This window comes from Natrix helvetica, assembly GCF_964273705.1.
Source record: "Natrix helvetica genome assembly, chromosome: 5".
Classification (NCBI taxonomy): domain Eukaryota; kingdom Metazoa; phylum Chordata; class Lepidosauria; order Squamata; family Natricidae; genus Natrix; species Natrix helvetica.
The window spans coordinates 35,515,386-35,542,699 of NC_138551.1; the positions used below are offsets into that span (position 1 = coordinate 35,515,386).

General features: G+C 40.5%; 1 long non-coding RNA gene across 1 annotated transcript in view; it reads left to right on the forward strand.

The window, feature by feature from the left end:
* LOC309393874 overlaps positions 1–25,610 on the forward strand; it is a 39,702-nt gene extending 14,092 nt beyond the window's left edge. Inside the window, exons 3-6 of the long non-coding RNA XR_014175649.1 lie at positions 16,321–16,392; positions 17,725–17,899; positions 24,296–24,464; positions 25,033–25,610. This is a non-coding gene — a long non-coding RNA (uncharacterized lncRNA). The remainder of the gene's footprint in view (positions 1–16,320; positions 16,393–17,724; positions 17,900–24,295; positions 24,465–25,032) is intronic.
* The last annotated feature ends 1,704 nt before the right edge of the window (positions 25,611–27,314 follow it).

A 27,314-nucleotide genomic window follows, 5' to 3' on the forward strand; every position in this document is an offset into this window, starting at 1 on the left:
GAGATCAACAGTAGTTCTAATATCAGGGGGGAGTTCATTCCAGAGGGTTGGGCCCATCAAAGAGAAGGCCCTACTCCTGGGCACCGCCCGCACGCATTGTCTAGCGGAGGGTACCCGGGGGAGACCCTCCCTGTGTGAGCGGATTGGTCATAGGGATGTATGGGGTAGAATGCGATCTCGCAAATAACTAGGTCCCGAGCCATGAAGCGCTTTGAAGATGACAATCAACACCTTGAAACGCACTCGAAAAGCCACAGGCAGCCAGTGCAGCTCGCGCAGAAGTGGTGTTACATGGGAGTACCTGGTACTCCCCATAATTGTCCGTGCGGCTGCATTCTGAACCAACTGGAGCCTTCGGGTGCATCTCAAGGGGAGCCCCATGTAGAGAGCATTACAGTAATCAAGATGGGAAGTCACCAGGGCCTGAGTGACTGTGCGAAGGGCGTCCCGCTCTAGTAGGGGGCGCAATTGGCGCACCAGGCACACCTGGTGGAACGCCCTCCCAGCCACGGCCGTCACATGATCATCCAGCGACAGCCGGGAGTCTAGGATGATGCCCAAATTCTCCTAGCCGCTAGCCGCTCAGGGCGTCGCTGGTCTCACCTCGGGCTGTCGTAGCTGTCGTGGCTTACAAAAATGCCCGCAAACGCCGGCCATACAGATCTTGAATAGTTCATAACCGCCAAAGCGCCAGCTCCAACAGCCGTCGACACCTGCAGTCTCCCGGAGTAAGCCGGCGCGCCCGCACACCGACCGTCATTTCCCGGCTCACTACAAGTTTTCAAAAATGCCGATTTCCTTTCTTCCCCTCTCCTGTGCCGTCCGGCCACCCTGGGGGACCACTAGGGTCCTGAAATAAGCCAGGGTGGTCATTGGGTAGGTTCGTGGTCCTCCAGTTCGTATAGGGGACCAGCAGCAACCCAGCCCAGTCAAAAAGAGCCCCGTGAAAACACGGAGCTCAGAGGCTGACCGCCATCCTCCAGGAAGCTCCGCCATCCTCCAGGAAGCTCCTCCTCTCTTTCTCAGTTAAGATCCTCAGTTATAACCTTTGTATACTTCTGAAACCAATCAGAGTGGAAACCAGTCAGAGTCCATTAGTCGCTGGAGGAAGACCAATCTTTTAGATCTATTTCCCTGCAGAGGGGTACAGCCCTAGAGAAGCTCATAGTCACTAGACTATGATCTGACAATTACAAGGGCACCAAAAATAGGTCCACCACAGGGATGGGTTGCTGACAGTTTTACTACTGGTTTGCAACATGCGCTTGTGCACGCTGTTTGATGTAAATTGTTCTGCATGCATGCGCAGAACAATTGACAGTGAACGGTGCATGTGCAGTCACTGAAATCCAAAATGATAGTGGCCCAGCAGCAGCGAGGAAACCGGCTCAGGGGCGTGACAAGCCTGGGGTGCAGCCGGTTCTGTGACCGAGGCCTGACTTCCACTACCCACCTCTGGTCCACCAATTTTAAACCCATCACTAATTTTAAACAAACAAACAAACAAATAAACAAACCAAAACAGACACTGAAGGAGAAACACAAGCCAAGCACATAAATTAAAATACAGTAAGAACTAAAAGAAAAAAAAACCCAATATAAATAAATCAAATATTTCTGGGAACCAATTAATTACTATAAACTCTCAAAATAATACAATATTCAATATTTTTCAGAAAGTACCAGACAGAACAGTGACTGGTGCCCCAACTGAAGCTGGGCAAAGTTCTTCTCTCTGACCACAGTGTCTACCATATTTCAACAAAACCAGCACTTCTATTCTAAGCAAAAGTGAATATTTTAATTTTATAGATGAGCAGGGCTTTTTTTAATCAGAAGCAATATAACTGGGGGGAAATGGCATATTAAAAAAGTTGGATATTTCCAGAATGAGAATACATGGATGAGTGGCCTTTTTTTTGCATTGAACACTTGGATGATAATGGCATACTTTGCATGGTGATCTTTTATGATTATTTCTCTATTTCTTTCATGTTATTGCAATGCTCTATAAACGAAGTATAATAAGGCTGAATGAGTTGCTTGCAGTCTAATGAAAGAATATAGCAAAACAATGGCTAATTTCATATTTTTTAATATTTATATTTAATATAATTACAATTTAAGATACTTTTCTTAGTTGAAGAATAAGTATTATATATAGTTCTTTCTTAATGTTACTTCAATTTTTCAAATAAATAAAAATATAATGATATTTTGATTTTTTTAATCTCATAGATCAGGATGTTTGTCATTGTTTATTTTCTGCTGCTTCATTTTCAGAAGCCATTAAAATGCATTGTTTCTGCAAAACAGTTGCTTCTTAGAGAGATAAAGAACCCAGAGGCATTCCTGAGAGTAAAAATAATGCTGAAGACAAGCACTTTGGTGCATACCAGCTTCCAATTTATGTATTTTAAATTAATATTTTTAAAAAGAGTACTAAGGGAAATAGGAATCTTCTGAGCATGAAGAGCTGGGTTTACAAGCACATCTGTATCTATGCTATCCTGGAGACCGCATGCACAGAGTTATAGGAATAGTAATCAGGAAAGGACACTTTTCCTCCTTGCAGATAGCAAACACAAAGAAGCAAGAAGAGAGAGGGCAGAGAATAACATTTGTGTTCTATCTTTCTCTTAGAACAATAGACTGTACCATCCACTCGAATGTACACTACTCTTGCTGCACTATTATGCTTTTACAACAGAACTCATTCTTCTTAAATTCCATTTACAGCAGGCAATTGTTAGATATTAGCATATATTGAGATAAGTCTCCCCTCTGGTCCGCTACTACAGCGGGAAACAGGTATCCCTCTGATTGGTCGAGGGGCGTACCCGATCCCTATAAAAGGGGAACCCTCCGATCTCAGAGAAAGCTGGATCACTACTACTACTAATAAAGAGCTGTTAAGTTACTTCGTGTCCGCAGTCTGTCTCTCGTTGCCCAGATCCAACATTGGCGACGAAGGTGGGATTGAGAGACAGATAGGACGAAGAACGCTACCTCCAGAATCTCCGGATTTGATCCAGCCCAGGAATTCGGCAGTAATTCCGGCAGCCATCTCAGATCACCGCAGTGCGGCAAATTCAAACTGAGAAGATGGCGTTGCATGCTCCCCCCGCTCCTTTCGACCCAGCAAACGACGAATGGGAAGCTTTCATGATTCGTTTCGAGTGTTTCCTCGAAGCGAACGAATACATGGGGATCACCGATGCGAGGAAGAAAAACATCTTCCTCGGCTACTGCGGAAAGGAAGTCTTCAATACGGCCAGAGACCTCACCGCGCCTACTCCAATACAGGCAGTATCGTGGACGACGTTGCAACAGACTCTGCAAACTCATTACGCGCCAAAACCTTCCCACCATGTCTGCCGCAAGGAATTCAACATGAGGACCCAGAAGGCGGGAGAATCCATCAATCAATATGTTGCAGCCCTACGAAAAGCAGCAACTCACTGCGAATACAGGGATCTGGAAGAGCACATCTTAGAGCAGCTCATCTGTGGGTTAAGAGACATTTCGTTGCAAAAGAAGCTGTTGGCAAACCCGAATTTAACCCTACAGACAGCGTTAAACGAAGCAAGAGCGTCAGAGTCAGCGGAGAAATCATCAGTGACCATACAACGAGGGGCCAACGTAAACCAGCCAGCACCAAGACAAACCAGAGTTCACTACGAGGACACAAGCCCCGACTTCGAGAATCCCGAGCTCGAGGACAGTCACCTGATGCAGAGCAGTCACTTGAGGCCTGGGGGGAGACCCGGATCCCGTTTGCCGCCCTGCGCAAGCTGCAGAGGGAATCACCCCAGGTCTACTTTTAGGTTCAGGAACGTTGTTTGTTCGCACTGCAACAAACTTGGGCACATCGCACGAGTGTGCCGGAGCGGAGTCCCTGCCTCAAGGCAGCCACCCATGTACCGCCAACAGAAGCCCAACCCAGGGGCTTGGCGAAATCAAAAAGGGCGCCCAGAGAGAAATCCACAAGTGTTTACCCAGAGAGAATATTTCCAAAGAGCTGAACGAGCGTATCCCCAGAGAGATTACTCACAAGGAGTTGAGCGAGCGTATCCCCAGAGAGAATACACACAAAGAGCTGAAAGAGCGTTCTATCAAGACGCTCAACGAGAGTATTTTCAGGATGTTGACGATGAGATAGAGTTGACCCAGAGAGAAGAGTTGCGAACGTATCTCACCACAATACATCAGGTCCGCCCTAAGCGGCCAAAAAGGCTGAGAGTCACAGTCCTCTTGGAGGGCTCACCCTGCGAGCTAGAAGTTGACACAGGATCGACCCTGACGATCATTTCATGGGCATCCATGAAACAGGCTATCCCTAGCCTCAGAAAGAGCCAACTACGCGCTCCAGACGTCCTGCTACGAGACTACCAGGGGAACCAAGTCCCCATCGTGGGCCAAGGCACATTCCACATCCGTTTCAAGGACATCGAAGCCCAGCTGCCCGTGACCATCGCCAGCGCGCCATTGCAGAACCTTCTGGGGCTTGATTGGTTTGAAGCCCTGGGGTTAGAAGTCACCGGAATCAACGCCGTGAGAAACAGCAGCGCTGAACAGATTTTTAAGGAGTTCGAGGATGTGTTCAGCCCCGGTCTTGGTAAGTATGTGGGTAAACCAATATCATTCAATTTAGATCCCAAAGTGGCGCCAATCCGACTTAAACCGAGACGAGTGCCTTTTGCACTCCGCCCCAAAATAGATAAGGAAATAGATAAGTTAGTGGAGCAAGGAATCCTTGAGCCGGTAGATCACGCGCGCTGGGAAACGCCCATCGTGACCCCAGTCAAACCAGACGGATCAGTCCGCATCTGCGCGGACTATAAATGCACAATTAATGTCGCGCTACAACAGAGCGCATATCCTGTGCCTGTAGTACAGCACTTATTGCACTCGTTGGGGCCAGGAAAGGTATTTGCAAAATTAGACATGGCACAAGCTTACCAGCAACTGCCAGTTGATAGCGCCACAGCGGAGGCCCAAACTATAGTGACGCATAGAGGAGCATTCAAATGCAACCGGCTACAATTCGGCATAAGCATTGCCCCAGGATTGTTCCAGAGCGTCATGGAACGACTTTTGCAAGGGATACCAGGAGTCGTCCCCTATTTTGACGACATCTTGGTGTCCGCTGCAAATGAGGAGCAATTAAACAAAAGAGTCAGATCTGTTTTGGCCAGAATCAGAGAAAAGGGTCTCCGCCTTAAAAAAGAAAAATGCCAAATTAACGTGCCTAGCGTAGAATTCCTGGGTTATAGAATCGATGGTCAGGGAATACACCCCACTTCAAAGAAAATTAAGGCGATCCAGGACGCCCCCACACCACGAAATCAGACCGAGTTGCAGGCCTTCCTCGGATTACTTAACTTCTACAGCGTTTTTCTGAGGCAGAAAGCGACCGTTGCTGAGCCACTACACCGTCTACTCCAGAGGAACGCACCATGAAAATGGGGACGATCCGAAGCTGCAGCTTTCGCCGGGGTAAAGCGCCTGCTCACCACTGACTCACTGCTTGTTCAATACAGCCAGACCCTACCGCTGGTATTGACCTGCGACGCATCACCTTTCGGAGTTGGAGCAGTCCTCAGCCACAGGATGCCCGACGGAAAAGAAGCACCCATCGCTTTCTACTCCAGAACTCTTTCATCGGCCGAGAGGAATTACAGCCAAATGGACAGGGAAGCGCTGGCTGCCGTAGCGGGAGTAAAGCGTTTCCACGAATACCTCTACGGCCGCGATTTCGAACTGATCACAGATCACAAACCGCTGTTGGGACTTCTGGCGGGAAACCGCCCCACTCCGGTCTCCCTTTCTCCTCACATGACCAGGTGGACTGTTTTCCTGGCTGCATATTCATACAAATTGATTCATCGACCGGGCTCCACTCTTGGACACGCAGACGCACTCAGCCATTGCCCATTACCTGACATTCTGCCAGACCCCACTCCAGAAGTACCGGTATTGCTCATTGACTGTTTGGATTCGGGACCGGTTTCTTCCTACGATGTTGCAAGGTTCTCCTCTAAAGACAATTTAATAAAACAAGTTCAAACTTGGGTTTGGAGGGGGTGGCCGAAGGGAAATGTGGGCCCGGAATTCAAAATGTTTTGGTCAAAACGAGACGAGCTCTCAGTGCTACAGGGATGTTTGTTGTGGGGGGATCGAGTTGTTATTCCGTATGCGTTACGAAAAAATGTATTAGATACTTTACATATGGGTCATCCGGGGATTGTTAGAATGAAGGCGTTAGCAAGAAGTTACGTGTGGTGGCCAAACATGGACAAAGAAATAGAGGAGTGGGTGGCCACTTGCGACCCATGTCAGGAATCAAGACCAGCACCCCCGGAAGCGCCCGCCACGGAATGGGAGAAACCCAAAGCACCCTGGTCGCGAATACACATCGACTTCGCAGGGCCATTCCAAGGTCAGACTTTCCTTATAGTTGTGGATGCATACTCAAAATGGCTAGATGTAGTCCTAATGACTTCAACCACGGCAGAGGCAGTCATAAAGGTTCTACGGCGACTTTTCGCCACCCATGGCCTGCCAGATCTCCTAGTATCCGATAACGGGCCCCAATTCACGGCCATGCAGTTTGAAACATTTTTAGCAGGTTTGGGAATTCGGCATGCCCTCGTCGCGCCATTCCATCCAGCATCAAACGGACAGGCGGAGAGAATGGTGCGATTCGCAAAAGAGGCCCTCGCTAGGATGGGTCCAGGTGATTGGCAAACACGCATTGACCATTACCTCCTAATTCAGCACATTACCCCAAGCGCAACAACGGGTAGGAGCCCCGCTGAACTACTCATGGGTCGCCGCCTACGGTCTCACCTGGACCGGCTTCACCCGAATTACTCTGCCACGGCTCCCCCAGACTCTACAAGCAAAATCCGGTCTTTCAGAGTAGGGGATTCAGTATACGCCCACAACTACGCAGGGGGAACATTATGGATGCTGGCAAAAGTCATTGGCATCACGGGTCCACGATCGTATCTGCTGGAACTAGAAGATGGGCGGAACTGGAAAAGGCACATCGATCAACTTCGGGGTCGCTTAACACACTCCGACCTTCGAAACGAAGACGAGAGTTTCCTGTCTACAGAAAGTCAGCCACGCGAAAGCCCCATCATAGGAAACGACGACGCCGGCGAGCCAAGCGTGGGACAAGACAACACGCACGAAGCAGAGCAACCCCCAGACAACGCAGCCGAACAGACTCCTGAACGCCCGAGCAACGAAGGCACAAGACCTCCAGAACGGGAAACAGGAAAAGCACCCGATCCTGCAACTACTTCGAACCAACCCGCAACCGGTCCTGCAACCACTTCAAACCAACCCGAACTACGACGTTCCTCCCGAGCAAGACAAACACCCACATACCTAAAAGACTATGTTACCTACCGCAACGTTCCATCTAGGAGGGGAGGGGTGTTAGATATTAGCATATATCGAGATAAGTCTCCCCTCTGGTCCGCTACTACAGCGGGAAACAGGTATCCCTCTGATTGGTCGAGGGGCGTACCCGATCCCTATAAAAGGGGAACCCTCCGATCTCAGAGAAAGCTGGATCACTACTACTACTAATAAAGAGCTGTTAAGTTACTTCGTGTCCGCAGTCTGTCTCTCGTTGCCCAGATCCAACAGCAATAGTCACAACTGTGCAATGACACTAGTACATATTCTTAATATGTATCAGCATAACATACTGTATATGTCCATTAATTGATGTGATGAAGGCAACAATATAAAAGCTTGTAAGGTAGTCATTATATTAAAGATTTTAAATTGCATAGAATAGCATGAATATTTTACGTACTTATTTATGTATTTTAAATTAATCCTTTAAAAAAGAGCACTAAAGGGAATAGGAATCTTCTGAGCACGAAGCACATCTGTAACTATGTCTACAAGCACATCTGTAACTATGTGTGCCATCCGGGAGACCTACTGGGCAATGATTTTACTTGTGGCAAACTAGCCAAAATGTGCAAAAACTAGCAGACAGGTCTCCCTTTATAAACCCGTGAGATATTTATATTATATAACTATTATATAAATTTCAGATAGCATTAACTCTGGCTTGTTATAATGTTCTGCCCACAGCAATCTTGGAGGCCGGTATAAAAGAAGTCCCATAGGGGCTAAGTCTGAGGCCATATATGCCATTGATGAAGTGGTTAGAGTGCAGTATAGTTGGCTAGTCCTGCTGACTGCCGGCTGCTGGCTGCCAGCAATTTGGCAGTTCAAATCTCACCTGGCTCAAGGTTGATTCAGCCTTCCATCCTTCCAAGATGGGTAAAATGAGAACCCAAAATTGTTGGGGGAAATATGCTGACTCTGTAAACTGCTTAGAGAGGGCTGTAAGGCGGTATATGTCTATGTGCTATTGCTACTGCTATTGGAACCACAGCTCATGTCCAGCTGCATTATACCTTCAATAAGGACTCATGGAGACTTCCGGTTCCGGCGGCTACGGCGACAGGCAAGCCTTTGCCTGCTCCCGCTCTCCCGGTGGGCTTCCCCCGCTTCTGGGGGGGCACAGGACGCCCCGGAGAGGCGTCCTGCCGAGGGAACGGCTTGCGGAGGGTCCTGGCATCGGCGGCGGCTGGCGGGGGCTTCTCCGCTTCGTTCTAGGCACCGGGGAGCAGTATCGGAGGGCGCCCGTGTGCGCGCGTCTCGCCCCATGCCGATCGGAGAATACACTTCTGAATGAAGCAGCGGCGGTGTGGTGAGAGGCTTCCCTTCTCCATTCCCTCTCTTTTGAATTAATGGACTTTTCAGCCTTTTTTTAAACAAAGTTTCTTTCGGACTTTTGCTGGAGGTGCGGCTAGAGGGAGGGGGATTTCCCCCCCCCCTTGGACAAGCGGCTTGAAAAGATTTTGCTCTCGCCCCCAGGGGAAGGAGGGAGGGGGAGAGCCAACTAATGATGCCTCACCCCTATAAAAGTGACTTTCCTTGGACTTAGATCCAGAACTTATGGGTGAACTGAGAATTTTCTGAACTTTTAAAAGTTTGCTATGCCTCTGAGCCCAAAACTGGCAGGGCAAGATGGCACACTTCCGTTGTCTTTGTGAACTGTGAAATTTGACTCCACCTTCAAAATTCAGGCTTCCGGTCTTTGTCTCCGAGCCACCCAGAGGAATCTCTTGTGGATTGTGATTCCTTGAACCCTTTGGAGAAAAAAAACTTTCACCTATTGCTAGAGTTACTAAAGAAATTCCCACCTGTCTGGATTCTCTGTCTCCTGGACTCGTCTGCCTGCTCTTCTTCTCCAGCTGCCCAGTCTCTACAGTGATTGATTCCTTTGCTTTCCAAACCATGTCTCCAAAAAGACCACCTCCTGGAAAACCTGGTTTTGCTACTTCTGCTCCAACATCTGCAACATCTAGCCCAGCCACACAGTCAAAGATAACAGAATTGATGCAACCCAAGACTACAGAGATAGACTTTCAACAAATGCTCCAACAAATTTTACAGGGCCAAGAGGAAATTAAGAAACAGCTAAGGGAAATGAAAGATGAAATCAAAGAAAATCAAGTGCAAATCTATAAGAACTCACAGAGACTGGACGTTGTGGAGGGTGGGGTGGCGGAGGCGAGAGGGGGGGTTGAGGCCTTGCAGAGGGGAAACAAAGAACTTGATACCCAACAAATGAAAACAGATTTTGAGAGAATGTCCTTCTATCTTAGATTCCAAAATGTAATAGAAACAGATGGGGAAGATATAAGGGACATAATGACCAATATTTTAGCTGAATACATACACAAAGATAAACAACAGATGGAATGGGAGATAGATCTGGCTTATAGAGTGAACTCAGTATATGCCAGAACACACAATGTGCCCAGGGAGGTTCATATTAGATTCCTTAGGAAAAGCACAAGAGATGAAATTCTGGGTGTGCAAAGGGGGCAAACACTCACATACCATGATAGGGAGATAACCATTCTAAAACAGATTCCCAAAAAAATTAGGGAGAAAAGGAAAAATTATTCGCAATTGGCGAATAAATTATACCAGAAGGGGGTGTGGTTTAGATGGTTGATGCCTGAAGGTATGCTGATATTCGGGGAGGAGAAAAGAATTAGAATTAACACACCCATAGAGGCACAGGCCTTTATGGAAAAAAACAAAGCGAACCTAGAAAAAACAGAAGATACCACAATGGTCACACAGGACACGGGAGGCGCCGGAGCTCTGCCAGCAGGGGGAGAAGGGGCAATACCAAGAAAGCTCAGATCACAAAAATGAATAAGAAAGCCACAATGTTATAAACAAACCGAAAGTAATAATGAAATTATATCTAGATTATATATTATAACAATATAAGCTGACTGAAAAAAATTTTTTTTCTAGAATTAATATGCTGATCTTTTATGACTATGGATTAATGCTTGATATATGGATGTAACCTATGAGATTGGAGGGAGGGGGCCTCTGTCACACTTGCTACTGCCAAAATCTGTAACCATTCCATTTACCCTTTTCCCTATAAATGTTTTAAAAAAACCAATAAAACTTTTTTTCAAAAAAAAAAAAAAAAAGGACTCATGGACTAATTTTATAACACCTTATTTGGCAAAATAACCTGTAAATTCTGATCTCTTTTATAAACAACTATTCTTATCGGATCAGTGTGGTGCAGTTCATTTGAACAAAGCTACATTGTGCTGTACTATGTATAAAACAGATAGAGCCCGGTTGCCACTGATGATTTCATCATCAATTGTAACACATTAATTTGTCCTATCCTGTTTTGTTTTGTTTCATTCAAGATTTAACTTTTATTCTGGTCTGTCATTGTAACAAAAATTGATTGATTGCAAAACCTAATTGCTATATAGCAATGATCATGGGAATGCAATATGTGGCCCAAGTACACATAAGGCTGATATCTTAATTTACCCCTCTATCTTACTAAACAGTATTATATAAACATCTTGTTTGCCAAGTACATGATATGCAGCAGGTGCCAATTTTTATGGGCCCGTTTGATGAGACTATGTCAGAAGATTTTGATGTGTAAGAGGAATGTATAATGAATAGGTTATTATACATTATAAATTTGCTGAAGATAGCTGAAAATGCAAATGGTTTGGAAGTTCAAGTAATGAAAGTCAGAGACTATCATAGCAAAAAACCACACACACACAAACACACACACACACACACACACACACACACCCCAAACATAGGCAAATCAGTACAGTACAGTATAGAGTTTGCATTAATTCAAATGACCAGACTCAACTTATGTTTTGGGCATGTTATACAAAGACTAGTGCTCTCTGTTTTTATTGGGAAAGGTGGAAGTAAATAGAAACATACAAGAATGACTGAAAGCAAGTTGGATGGACTCAAATTATTGTGCTAAAGGGTACTATGGCACCTTTGGAAAGTCTGAAGGATCAGATTGAGAACAAAATGTTCTAGGGAAAATCTATTTGGTCACTAAAATGACATTGACTCAAATACAAATAATTAATGATGATTAAAACACTTCTGAATTAAATCTTTGATGAATTGATGACCTCTGAAATGTCTATACTTTTGAATATATATTTTTAGAAGTAAAATCAACAATTCAGCTATATTGACAATTGAGGATAAGTAATATTTTATAAGAAATTTGGAGTAAGGAGTTAGAGCAGGGTTGTCCAAACTTGGGAACTTTAAGACTTGTGGACTTCAACTCCCAGAATTCCCCAGCCAGCCATGCTGGCTAGGGAATTCTGGGAGTTGAAGTCCACAAGTCTTAAAGTTCCCAAGTTTGGACACCCCTGAGTTAGAGCATTCAATCCTTAAAAAAAATCAGTATCCTCAAGGTGATCTTCAGATTCATTATTTTTTTTCAGATTCTGCCAGATATGTAAAAAAGAAAGGTGGGCTATATAATTTCTTGCATTGGAGATGCAACAAATTATAAGGTATTAAAAAAATCCAATTCAGATTTACTTATTCTATATTGATTGGATATATTTGGTATCATTAATAAATATATAGTAATGGATATCATCATGCTGTTGAAGTATGTTTCTATAATGTGGATCCTTTCCATTGATGAATAACTGTGGATTGCTTGCTGAAGGTTTTTCGAAAAACAATAGAAAAGGTTATTAGTTCCTGGAAAGACACAAAAACCAAAGGCTGATTGACCAAACATGCATACTCTCTGAACAGACTCTTTATTGACATAGTGGAATGGCTGCAAAATATGAGTGCATGTGGTCAAGATTTACTTAATTATTTAAAAATTAAGCAGCATTATTGTTAACCTTCATTATTTTAAAAAAATGAGCAGCATTATTTCTTAAGGAAATATCTCTTTGATTTATGTTTTGTTTTTGTTGTCCTAAAACAATAAAAGAAATAAAAAGAAGAAGAAACCATATCGACTTCCACTATGAGATCCACGTTATTTTTTTTCTCAAGCCACTTTGCATAGCAAAATATTATAAATCCTCTTCTCATAGATAATATTCCTGGGTTACAATTTCCAAAAAGCACAAAAGCATTGTAAAACTAATTGATTTTTTTTGGTAATACAATTCACTGCAGCTTAAATGTAATTTTATCTTTTGCATTTGAATATAAAGGTGTTAATATTTTATTGTTATGCTTATATAGTAGTTTATTTAGTTTTTCCATTCTTAAAGTGAAATATGTTTGGATATCATTAGACAAGTGTATTCATAATCCCCAAAGGTTTTCATGAAAACATTTTTCACATTTCAAAACTTTTCCAATTTTTTTTCCTTTGGATATTGGGTCCAATGTGAATAGTTTACAACATAAGGTATATTTCAGTTTTGATGTGAATACCCAAACTCAGATTAACCCTAATGGAAAAGTTATATGTACATGGCATACATGTTACAAAACCTGATAAAAATAATTGGAACTGAAACCAAAAATCAGCAGCTATCTTTTTGATAAAGAAGAAAAAAGTATTTGCATTGTTAGGTATCTGCCCCCAGCCCCACCCCCTTTCACTATTTCAGCTATGAAAAAGTTGGAAACAGCACCATGACAGATATCTTTTGTTCCTTTTTGGTTCAGATCTTACCTTCTTCTCTTAGAGAAAAAGAAAGACAATAAATCATTTTTCCAGGTATTTCATTGCACATTACTACCTCTTGATGAAAATCTATGTGACAACGATGGATCTAGATTACCAACTGCAAACTGTTTCAGGACAGGCAGAGTACCACTCAGCTGGACAGATGCACTAGTACAACTATTAGTATGTCTGGATGGATTCTTAAGTTTATTAGCTCTCATCTTGTCAATGACCCTGCTCAAGCTCTGGATCGCAACACTAACCATGTCTCCTGCTAAGATAAAATAGAGAGATATAGCAGGGTGTTACTTCCATATGGATGGCATCTCAGCTTAATCCCTGGAGGATCAACCCCCCCCCCCCAATTTCATGTAGATGTTAAAGAATAAAATAGAATTCTGAAGAATTGGATAACTCAACAATCATGAGGCAGAAGAGTAGCTCGTCTGCAGCACCTTCTGGAAATAAACATCCAAGTAGGAGTGAAACTACCATAGTACAGTGACTCTACAGCTTACGTTTGTCAACTTTTGTAGGTTGATGGCATTAAAAGATGCTGAGAAGTCCAGGCCAACCAACAGGTTCACACTCCACCTGTATTTTTCTTAGCACAGGTCTTTCTATGGTGACCAATGAAGTTTCTGTTTCATAGCCAGACCTGAAAACTAGATTGAAACTAATCCAGATTGAAATATGAAAGATAGAATAATGTTTTAATTCAGCAATGAAAAAACATTCTCAGTTTTTTTTGTATAGCTTCTGAAAAACCATAAACCAGAGACTTTTGATCAGGCAGACAAAACTAGTGTTATAGCACCAAAACAGTTGAGAGCGGCAGGACATGTGAAGCCACTAGATGGCATCAAAAATGTGATATTCTCTTTCCCTCTTTGCTGCTGTCTAGTGGCCATCAGAATTTTTGGGGTCCCAATCTTATTGCTCCACAATGACTAAAAGCTAATCAGCTCATATTGGTTCACACAATACACAAAATCATAGAAACCCTATTGAGAGTTTACACTAACCAGGCTTAGCATGTTGTACAAATATTGTTTTTTATCTGCACTGCAGTTCACTGCAATGCAGGAATACAGCTAGTTAATTAATAGTACAGGAAAATCCTGTGTTTTGTTTAATTAATATCCAGTGGAAGATTGGGAAAGGAAAGCTAACTAAGGTTGCTTATTTAAAAGGTGCATTAAAGTAGCTGTCGAAGATTTCAAGCAATTCATAGCTACATTTTCTCTTTAGTGGATATATGTTCATATTTCTACAAAAAACTAAAGGAGAAAATATCTGGTAGATCAAATCAAACTTATATATGCAGGACAATAGTTTCTAATTTTCCCCCGAATAGTTTCTAATTTTGCTAAGCTTGTTATTTTGGGAATATGCTGATTAACATCACTTTTAAGTCCTGTCAGAAATAATTGTTTGTTTGTTTTTAGAGGTACATAAATAATTACACAACCCCTTTTAGACTAGATTAATTTGATGCTTTGTTGAAGGGCTTTATACCAATGCTTACATTAGCAAGATGAGAATCACAGGCTGCTGTGAAAAAGTATTAAAACTTCAGCAAATCTTGTGAATCTCCTGGCTGAAAAAGTAAAAATATCTTGAATCTGCTATTTTGTTCCCTCACCTAGACAATTGTGAAGCACTTTCAGTTACGTAAGAGCTGAAAAAACATTTATAGAGAACTTTTGATACACTTGTACAGATGAGAATCCTTATTCCCTAATATTTCCCCACTGTCTTCAGAAATATATGCAGAAGATTAGAATTAATACAAATGTTTTAGGCTGTCAATGCTAGTTATCAATTAATGAGTCTTCAAATACTGTAGCTAAAAGGGCAATTTCCCCCCGCCTCCTAAGAGGAGAGGATAAAATCTAGTGAACACTACTAAGCAATAGAATAGAAAGCATGGCAGATGTTGCTATGCTGGCAAGAATAAAACTTAGGAGACATCCCATAGAAAGAAGGAGAAAGTGCAAGCCAATTTTTTTCTAGTTACCTTTGGGTGTTGAAAACTTGCTTTTGATTCCAATAGAAACTGGTGAAAAACTCTTGAAGTGGTGATTCAAGAGAAGATGTACTGAAACAATAAGCAGCAAATGAAAGTTAGTTCATCATAACTTTACTTGGAGAAGGCTCGTTTGGCCACCCGACAGGAGAAAAAAACTAACCTGAGACAGTGAGAAAGCCAGTTAATATAATTATCCCTTACAAATATATTTAATAATGACTAATTCAGAGCTGTGCTTTCAAATTCTGGCAGGCCATGGGACCTATTAGTTTAAAAGCATCTTAGAACTTCTGATCAAAATGGAAAGCTTTAGCGATAAATAATTGGCTAAGTTTGAATGAACTTTCCTTAGATCTTACAGTTCACAGTTTAAAAAATCCCAATAGAGTATAGTAACAGCAGTGCATACACCTTGAAGTAGTCCTTTAGGTTGAGGCCACACTGTGGTTCTGTTTCAGGAGAGTGAAAGACTTAGCTTTTAAAACCTTGCTCGATCATAAATCAAACTTGCTTATTACCATTCCACTGTTATTTATTTTTTTTAAAAGGGAGGAAGGAATGGTGGCACCTTAGTTATTTTACAAGCCTGAAACTGAAAGTTATGTGTTTAATTTTACTTTTGGGTTCAATAAAGGGAAAAACAATCACAAAGAAAGTGTCCTGCAAACCTTCCAATTCCTTGTGACAGTCCCCAACGGAGCAAATGGGCTTTCATAGTTAAGGGTCAGTTTCAAGGGTAGTCCCAAAGGTGCTTTTCCCCTAGACATTTCAAGGGCAGATTTCAACCTAGGCCTAAAATGATGCATATTATATTTTATTAGAGATATGCAGAGATTTTCTGGTGCTCACTGCCGGAGCTGGCTGATGGGGTAAGAAGTCTCCACCCCTGTTCTGTCCATCTCTTAGCTCACTTAGTTTTTTTAGTACAGTTTTTAACAGTATTCTAATCTCTGTAGTTTTAACATTTAATATTTTAATTATTATTTTTTTACTTGTTTTATAACTTGTAACCTAGCCCTAGTCACCCTTGTAGGAGAGAAGGACAGAATAAAAATAATAATAAATAATAATATTAATCTGGTTCACTTTGTGAGGTGCATCCAAAGCTCTGGAAAGGATCTGCTCTCAAATTCTCTGGAATGGTCCATAGATCCCTAAATGTGATCACTCTTTTTTTTGGTAAGTGGTTGTTGTATCTTTCTTTTAGGTAGATTGTGCTGAAATTTTAATAGAGGGGGAAAGAAGACCATGGAAGCAAGATATCAAAAGCAAGCTAAAGGTAGGTACAGAATATGATCAAGAGCACTGGATATCTAAAATTTGAACTGATCTTTTAAAGGTTGTGGTTGTCCCAAATGTTTTTTTTGGAACAACTGATCTTTTAAAGACTCATTTCATTAGATAGTTTACTTTTAGTTTCATAGCTGCTGCTGTAAGGGCCTATCCAGTCATGAGGCAGAATGATATGCAGCCTCACATAACATATGATATATACCATAAAGACCCTGTAAATTTTGATTTTACTATTATAATATTGAACATAATTGTTAAGAATGGCTCCTATGGGATTTTCTAGCTATAATGCCCTAGCTGACTGTCCTTGGGTAATATCCATCTGGGATTAGATGGTTGAGAAGATTCCGCTTATCACTTTGCCTCAGATAGCAAAATATTTTGGGCTGGCTCTTTATGCTAGAGAAGAAGACAGCAAAAAGTAGTAGGCAAATTTGAAAAAGAATGTAGAAAGATCATTTCAGATTCCTTGGCCTTACAGCTCTCAAAGCTGAAATACAAGACTTGCAAGTTAATCAGACAAATGCTACATCACCTAGCATGAAAATTAATCTCCAGATGATTCTCATCTATTTTATGCTTTAAAGAGTCCAATAAATTTCAATAAACTATATTTCATTTTATTGCTTTTCTTGAAACATGAATAGTGTCCTTAAGGAAAATGAAAATTTAATGTCTCTTCTACAAGAACACTTGATTTTATTAGAAACTGCTGTTTCACTGCCCATCATATTAATATGTTTAAGGAATTTTAGGAATTCAAAAGTAAGACTCTCTGTACTGTACAAGATATTGTAGGACATTAACGACAATGAACTATTTCTTTCTTAAATGTTGCAATCATTTCTGGTGCTTTGTTTAGTGACATATGACCGTAACATATGACACTACTTTAGAATAACTACTTGTGGCATGCAAAGAGACTGCTGCATCACTGCTGTGGTGCAACATGACAATCCTATAGGCAAAAGTCAGAGGTGCCCAATGGAAACAACCTGATAAGTCTACAGAAGAATAAGCTTCCTTCTCAATTGCCTTCTGGATAATGCTATGAAAATAATACGTGAACCAGGGCAACAGGCCAATTGTGTAACTTTAACTCTCATCACTTTTCATTGTTGAACTGTATTCCTGTCACCACAGTATCAATTTTGTAGCAGAAGGATGAAAAACTTTGACTTTCCGGATGTTGCTGAAAAGCAATGTTGTGGAATACTTATATTTTAAGCATTTGTATAAGAAATCTTTGAAAAGTGTGAGTTATGTGAAGTTATTTATCCACAGCTATTTATTGAATGTATGTCTTTATATTATGTAGGAGATCTATCAGCATTCAATACCACTGAGTATAGTCATTCTTGAGTTATATTGGGTCGAAAGAGTTCCCTGATAATAAGGAAGAGGTATTGATTCTTCAGGAGCAAAAATGTACTCACCAGCCACCCCTCAAGGAGGAGCAAGAAGCAAATATTTCTTCAGAAGTGGAAACAATTGTAAGTAAGAAGCTGGTAGAACACACAAACCATCTTGTCTCACTCTAATCCTAGAGAACAGAGACACTCAAGTTTAAAACCTTTCCTCAGTGCATTTTGAATCTTCAGCTTATAATTCCAGCTCCAAGGACTTTTGGAATAATCTTCCATCTCCTTGTTCATCCCTTTGTTTTCTCCTAAGAATCAGGATATGGCCTGGCTACAGAGACCAACTGTACTTCAAATAAAGTGTGTCCAGTCACTGAATCTTTCCCCACTGCTTTTTCATCTTCTCCTAGAGCAGCTGCTTCTCTGCCAGAAGGATTTACAACTAGTGTAGCAAGAAGGAGAACACCTCTCCTCTTAGGTTTTCCAAAACATATTTTTTGATGTACATCTGCAAATCTTTAAGTTCTGAATCCAGAAGCAAAGCAAAGCAAACCATTTTATTGAGTGAAAGGACAAGAAAGGACAAAAAATCTCCATTGTAGATGATGATGATGATGATGATAGTGACCATGACAACAATGATGATAATAAATAATAATATTAATACTAAAAACAAATACCTACAAATAGAAATAGAATGACTGTGGCAAAGGCAAGTAAGGATAGTATCAATTGTTTTGCAATCCCAAAACAACTGAAGCACCCCTTGAACACCATAGGCAATTGTTCCATCAGTCAATAGCAGAAGGTGGTTTTATTTGGAGCATCTTACATACTGTGACAATATCTGTAATACCATCAAACATCCAGTTTTGCCTATCCCAGGTTCTTGGTAAGGACTCAATAGGTAGTCAAATATGCCAAACCCAGTCTGAACATCTGGCTGACTGTGCGATGATGAATAATGATCATAATGACAAATCAACTTAGCAGTTCATTCCTGCTTTGTAATTGGTATATTGAATTCATCATTCGTAATACTTTAGGAGTATGGCATCCAAGAGAATAGCAGGTAAAATTACAAAAAGCGTTTATAGAAATGACCAATTGAGTTTATATTCATAGCAGAGGCAGGACTCCTTTTCTCATTTTAAATGAAATATAATATTTTAAATGATCTGCTCTAACATTCATTATAGAACCCAGGGCTGTCCCTGTCATTATATACTGTAGCAAGATGATTTGGAGAGATTGGGGTATAATTCAGTGTCAGCAAATAGCTTATTAAACGTGGTTTTGCATTTTTGCTATTGGGGAAGAAGAAAGGGACTTATGTAGCATTTGGTTTCAGATGCCTTGAACTGGTGTCAGCCAAAGTTGCCTCTTACTCAACAATCACAACAAACAACAACAACAACTTTGGTCAGAGAGCTGTTCAGAAAAGTCACCTAGAATCCTAATTTTCTTAATTTACTCTTTTGTTAAGTCTGCAACACTATACCCACTCAAAAGAAATACAACATGTGATGGAGAGATGAAGTGTCCATATCATAAGTGATACATGATGCAGTGGTAGCCGCATGTTATTTATGTTCCAAACTGGTCAGCATCTTGCTGGGCTTGCAGCCATCATAACTGCAGCACAATCTGAACTTATGTTACCTCAGCATGCTGTCACCAGCTTTGTGGTAGTACAGTACTGTAAATTCATGTGGAACTGAGAGCTAAGGATCTGGGGATCAGAAGAGAAATATCTCCAAAAGGTGCTTTGTCTGTGGAAAGCTATTGCTTCATTGTGTCTCAGTAAAGGACTGATTGGACTCAATTGGCTATTTCAATTGAAGAGGAGTGTCTACCACACTTCAGAAGCAGACTTTTAGCTCTGTGCAACCCTTTTGAAAATTAGATGTTCAGACAAGTATTCCCACAGTCACTTTTTTCTTAAACTTCCTGGACTGACTTTCTTTTTCTTTTTTTTCTTTTTTTGGAAAAAAAGTTTTATTGGTTTTATAAAATTTTAAGGATAGGAGTAGTGGATATGGGAACAAATTTTGACAGCTACATCGTGCAGGAAATGGTATTCCCCCCAAGTCTCATAACTTTTACAAAATGATAAACAAGATGTTTCTGCTTAGCTAGATTTTAACAGCTTATTTTTACATTATATCTTTCAATAATTTCAATCATTTACTTTGTATCTAACAAAAAGATTCATTATATCAGCAATTGCACTATTTTTCTCTTACTTTTGTGATCTGAGTTTTCTCATTGTTGCCTCCTCCCCCCCGCCTGCCAGCAAAGCCTCGGCCCCTCCCATATCTTGTGTACTGGCTCCCGCTTTGTCTAGAATAGCTTTGTTTTTTTTCCATGAAGGCCTCCGCCTGTATTAAATCTAACTCTGCTGCCCTCCCAGAAAATCAGCATACCTTCTGGCAAAAGCTACCGAAACCAAAATCCTTTGTCAAATAGGTTTTTTTTGCTAATAGTGCATATTTTTTCCTCTTATCTCTCACTTTCTTCGGGATTTGTTTCAGGATGGCTATCTCTCTATCCTTGTATTTTAATGTTTGCCCCCCTTGTGCCCCCAGAATCTCATCTCTTGTAGCCTTTCTAAGAAATTTAATATGAACCTCTCTTGGAATATTGTGTGTTCTAGCATAAGCTGAATTAACTCTATAAACCAAGTCAATATCCCATCCTAACTGCTGTTTGTCTTTTTTAATGTATTCAGCTAACATTGTTGTCATGATCTCCTTCAGGTGTTCATTGTCAGTCTCAATTACATTTTGAAATCTAAGGAAAAAAGACATCCTTTCAAATTCCATTTTTATCATGTGGTTCTCAACTTCTAAATTTCCTCTCTGGACCCGCCCTCACCTCCCCCTCATCTCAGCTATCCCCTCCTCCAGAACGTCTGGTCTCTGTTTGTTTTGTGCCGTTTGGTTTTGATTTTCTATGAGCTGTTCATTCATCTCTCTCAATTGATTTTTCAGTTCCTCCTGCCCTTTTAAAATCTTTTGAAGCAGCTGATGAGTTATTGATTCCTCTTTAGGGGCTTTAGGCTGTAAAAATGATGTTAATGACTGTTGACCAATTGGACTGGATGTTGAAGATGCAGGAGCAGAGCCTAGCTTCCCAGGTGGTTTCTTCGGAGCCATCATAAAAAGAGGACTCAGAGATATCTATGTCCATAAAAAGAAGAGGTGACTGTGGAAAGGCACAACCAAGAGAGACCATGAGGCAGGGAGTCCAGACAGGAATAAAGACCCTCTATATAATTCAAATCCAGCCAAGTCAGTTATTCCAAATCCAAGGAACTCTGTAGCAAGAGATATTTCTGGGAGTCACGGAGGCAAAAGTACAATGCCAGCAATTTTCATAGGAGGAGTCTAATTTCAAAGGGCATAAAGACAATGGAAGTATGCCATCTTGCTTCGCCAGCCCCGGGGATCAGAAAGCAACAAGTCTAAAGTTTTCAAAGTTTTTTTTTTTTAAAGTCAGATCATCACTTTTCTTTCACAATTGCATTAGGACATTCATTTTGCCATTGCTTATAGTGAGTGTGATTTCTTTTAAGACTCTCTCTCTCTCCTCCGAGAGAGGAGATGAATCCAAGCTGCTTTTCCGAGGGGGGGGGAATCCCCCTCCCTCCAATCACACTTCCCAGCAGGGGATTGAAAATCTTTTAAAAAGCTGACGATCTTTCATTTAAATGTCAAAAGGAGAATTGGGGAGAATTCCCATCTCACCGCACTTTGGCTGTATCCTTCAAATTGTCAGTCATCCAGCTGTCTCGGAGCGAAAGCGCGCGGGAGCATGAAGAACTCCGTCGCGCACCCCCTCTCACTTCTTGGCTCCTGGGGCAATGCCAGGAGCCCCCCGCAGCCACCGCCAATCCAGGGGACCCCCAGTGAGCAGCCCATAAGGCAGGGTGCCCCTTCAAGGCACCCTGTGCCCCCCCCAGCCGAGGGAAGCCCACCAAGAGAGTGCAGGGTGGACGAAAAACGTCCATCGCTCTCAACAACCGGAAGCGATCTCTGGACTGACTTTCTTTTTCAACATAGCCATATTAGTTAAGTACATAAGCTGTTTATATACTTTTCTTGAATTCTAGTTTATCATTAGATGATTGGCTATCATTTAAAAAAAATTCCTCCAGGGTTTTGTGACAAATTATCAAAATCACTGAATGGTGGGCTACTGTTTTTCATTTGGTATCTGCATGAGTAAGGACTAAAGGAAGAAGAAGCAGATGGAATACATGCACACACACACACACATACACACACACCGCAATAGTATTGCAACAATTATTAAAGGATTCACAACCATCCAAGTAGAGAACTAAACCAATAACTGGGGCCCCAACGAAATACTAAAATAATAAATAGTAAATATTCCAGGAAATGTATTTGTGAATTATCCAGCTGCAATTTGTTTGCTTTCTGTAGATCCATAGCCAATTTGCAGCAAGTATGACTAAAGCATTGGATTGGTCTCCTAGGGTATTTGTTGAAGATATTTGAGAGTAAACAGTAGAAACATTATTTGCAAACAAATTTGCAAGTGGCAAAAGTGTTTCCATTAGGTAAATGTATTCATAAGTAATGTGTATAAATCTATGCATTACCTTAAATGACATCGCTGGCCTAGTCTTCTGCTTCTGAATGAAGCTACTGTTTCCTTGGCAACTGGCATGTAAGAAGTATATCATCTTGTGGCTTTAAACACAAGGCAATTTATGGCTCCACCTTAAGATAAATGCAGAGTTCCACTTGCAAAACTGTATTGGGGTTTATGCACAGAAAAAGGATGGAGGATTCTGAGTGATTTAGAATTCTTGGCTATATTGTGTAAATATTAAATAGATCTGATATAGTGAGATGATCACATTTGTGCAAGCACAGCAGGAGAAGAATCAACAATTCAACTTACTGGGTGGCAGTAAGGCATTTTCTTTTGCTACTGTTTAATGCAAGAGAGTCTGTAAGTTTGATGAGTGATTCAATGAACTGAAGAATAACTCAAAACAAGCATAGGTAATGTAAAGCTCCCAATCATAGACTTGTGTCATATTTACTGATGCCTGGAGACAAGCATATGGAATTCCTGCATCTCTTGACATTTATTTCTCAAGTTCACATGTCATAATTGAGTTTATATCTGGTTTTCAAGCAGAATGGTCTGCTACCCTCAGTGCATATTTTAAGACTTCCAAATTAAAGGGGTCCAGATCTTCTAGTTCCTGGTCAGCCCCTGCCTTTGCCATAACAAATAGATCAATAGATAGGAAACATAAAGAGCTTACTGGCTAGTTCTCAGCAAAATAATGAAAGAAAGTGCAGAATAAAACAGTTTTTCAAGGAGGTTCCAGAATGGACTATATTCAGAACAAATTCAAAATCTTCCCTTCCTTTCCCTTCCCTTCCTTTTCTTTCCTTTCCCTCCCATTCCCATTCCATTCCATTTTTCTCCTTTTACTTTTTATTAGTTGTTAGCTATTATGGTTTGTGCAAAACTTTTAATAGCAATATTTTTAAAAAGATAATTTGAGATTCATTATGATTTTTTTAAAAAAAAGAACAGTTTGTAAAATATTAAAATCAAGGTGCCTGTATCTATTTCATTTTGGGAACCTGTTGTCTATTTCTTTTAGGGATTTTGAAAGCATGGAAAGTAGAAGACATTAACCATGCAAGTTTCAGTCAGATAGCTAAATTTTTGAAATATGTTCCTGCACTTTTAAAATGCTGATTCTGCCTCTGATTCCAGTAGTTTGGAAAGGGAAACCGACATTGTTAGCTAGGTTATGACAGTGTGTGAATGGTGTGCTCTTAGACCTGATTTCCATCCATTTATTTGTCTGCTATTTATTTGTTCATGAGGGCTCCTTGGTGTTCTGAATGTTGTTGTTGTTGCTGTTGTTGTTGTTGTTTGCAGATGTTTCATTGCCAAAACTAGGTAACATCATCAGGGCTAATGCTAGATTTATTTGTTCAATTTATATCCTTTTTTCTATTCAGATAGCCCTCAAGGCAGTTGACGCTAAATAGAGTAATAGGATCCAATAGATCGGATTGCTTTTGCATACTTTATGGTGAACAGGAGTAGAGAGTCACAAAGATGCACCCTGACTTCTCCCATGTCTTAAACCACAGTGATGTCACTCATTTGGGGAATATAGGAAGACTTTTTCATTGATCTACATGAAAAATATGACCATGGTACCATTTTACCTATGTTTAACTGAGTAAACTTTTCATTGCAGATATATAGGTATAATGAGAAAACTATCACTGAAGTACATGTATGTACATGTTTGGGTGGTAATAGGTTTTAGGCTACAAATGCACATTCCATAAGAATTGTTTTTGATGTAACTGGATTATTGTTGAAAATTAATAGCGACTGGTAGCTTGGCATCCATGACTTTGGGTCAACGTTTTGATTGTTTTTAACATTTGTCAAAGCTGTGTGTGTTGCTCAGTGATTAAATAGTCTTTGCACTCATGGAACATTTAATTTCAGGCAATTCTCTCCTGATCCTGGCTGAAACCCAAGCCTCACATCTTCTGGTTGCAGGATTCTTTTCTGCAAACCTTGCTGTTTGCAAAGGACTCTGTGTAACATGAGACTCGTCCCATTTCCCAGCAGGCAGCAAGTTAAAGATCTTCATGGAGGCCAGCTGCAAAGACAGGTGTTATTCTGCCTTTTCTTTCTTATGCTTGCAAATAGGCTTTCAAACAACAGGAAGAAGGAAGGGAGGGAGGGAGGGAAGGAAGGAGGGAGGGAGAGAGGGAAGGAGGGAAGGAAGGAGGGAGAGAGGGAAGGGGCGATAAATGGATTTTATTGGCTCATTATCTCATTATTTCATATTTAAAATTCTAGTCAATATTACTTACTGTATCTTCACTTGTTTGTATTCTCTTGGGTGCCATGATTTCCTTGTCACTCCTGGAACTGAATGCTTCCATTTGCAATGTTGCTATGCAGATTCCTGATAGGAAGATCAAGACTCTTGCTCATCTGAACCTGGGCTAAGCAGTTGAATTTGGATATAGATGAGAGCCAAATCTCTGCCAAATATGAGAGTGTTGATGTTCTGACCTCACTTTTTGGCTTGATTCGGCCAATAGATTAGATGGCAATAGCATTCTGAGCTAATCTGATGTAATGGAATTTTCTGATTGTACAAGTTCCAACACGAGGGTTTTGGAATCTGCTTAAGGTTTCCCCTGAATTTCTGTTCCTTATGTTTTCTACAGCAACAGATGACCTGTTACTTCACCATGAAGAACCCGATTAAGGACAACTGTGGAATTGAAAATGCATGCAGGAATGCCTTGTGGTAAAGATGGGTAATGTTCATTTTCCATCCTGTGGTCTTCTGGCAGCCACAGCAGAGTTATGGTCAACAAGGAACTTTTTCTATGAATGTATGTATTGTCCTAAGTATCATGAAGAAAAATATAGAGCAAAAGAACCCCTGAAACACATGCGAATATACAGTATATACATACATGCATACATATAAGATCGTATCTTTATAAAGAAATCTCCACATTAAAGTTAAAAAAAAAAAGATCCTGAATTCATTAACTCCACAAATGCAGGAATTAGGTTTTTATTTCTTTAAAACAACTTAGCCAAAATCATTCATTCAATATTGCACAACATAAATACCATTCCTCAAGTCATATCCCATCATTCCTTGAAGCAGATGTGTTGACAACTTTGAACTTGAACTCAGTTTCCTACTTTCTAGTCTGGTGCCTTAGCATGAAACCAAACTAGGTCTATCCCAGGAGAAGGAGACAATGACAAAGTATTTATTGCTGCCAAGAAAATTGTGCACGCACACACACACACACACACCTGTTTAGCCCATGCCACTAGGTGCCAGTCACTAGGAATTGAATTGACTACTTTGATTAAAATTGCAGCGCTTGTTGGCTTTGTGTTAAGAGGAACTGGTAGTATCCAGGTAATTGTCCTCTGGCTTTCATACTGATACTTTTCATATAGAAAGTTGATCTTGATTTTGGAGGGTTTTTTTCTTTTTCTTTCTTTTTTATATCCAGATGGGATAAAAAAAGGGATGGATAAAAGAAGAAAGATGAAAGACAGATATACACGCAAGAATTTATATGAGCCAATGCATAATGCAAACATAATTCCCAAGGGTACTTGAATGTGATTCATGGATTGCTTGAATGTGCAAGAAACACTTGACCACTATTTGTTGAACATTTTTTTTTAAAAAAGAATGAATCCTAGAACCACTATAGTAATGGTATTTAGGCTGACATGCTTTGGAAATATTTTTCTTTCTCAAGGACACTGTAAAAACAAAACAGAGACTCCATTAAAATTGCTTATAACATATTGTACATATATTGCATCTTTCAAAAAATGGGCATCATATAAATTCTAATTCAAAGGTGTCTAAAATGCTGTATATAGCCTCAGGTTATGAATGCAAATAATCAAAGATGTGTGTGTGTGTGTGTGTGTGTGTGTGTGTACGTATATGTGTACATATATACATATAAATCCAACATTCTTGTCTACAAATTTGCATGCATTTCAGAAAGTAAAACGATTCCATCTTGGTGGAAGTCTTTTCACTTCCATTTTCATTTACATCAGTGGCAAATATTTGCAACACATTTTTTAAAGAACATTCATGTTACTTGTAGTTAATTATTTTATTAAGTTAAACAGATACCTGCCTTCCTATCTTTTTGGGAGATGGACATTATCTACTAAACCATATTTTACATCATATGTTCTTAAAACATCTCATTCAGAAGCCCTCAGATTTATTCAGATGCAACTTACTCGGTTTTTCTATTCCTCTCAACTCATTAACCGTACCCTACTATATATGATTATCTATCATCTGTCTGTCTGTCCCTCCCTCCCTCTACACCCACAAATATACATACATACATACATACATACATACATACATACATGCATGCATGCATGCATGCAGACAGACAGACAGACAGACAGACAGACAGACAGACAAATTACATGTGTTCTCTATGGCTGCTCCCTTTCTTTGGGGGAAAAACATCTGACTCCTTATTGTAAGACAGGCATCATTCTCATAGCCTTCTAGAGAATATTTAAAACCTGCCTTTCACTGAAGGTCTCTGGTAATTAGGCAGCTAAAAAAACAATATTATCATTGCTCAAAGGTTTCATTGGTCTTTATTATATTACCCTTTGTGTTGCATTTGACTTTGTATATCACCTATAGCCTCAGAAGTGATGTAAATAAATCTTGTGAATCTTATCTTGTAAATAAATAAATAATCCTTAATATATCATGCACTTACAGTCCTTTTGTTTGAATAGCCAAATTGCCTATATTTGTTTAGTATTAATGACTCAATCCATATTCCTTCAGCACCCATTCATTCCTTCTGACCTCAACTTTTGTTATTTTAATACAAACATTTCTTAAGCAACTTATTCTCTCTGAATTCTTTATTCTTCTTCTGATATAACCAGCTTTCACTTCCATATCACACCTCTG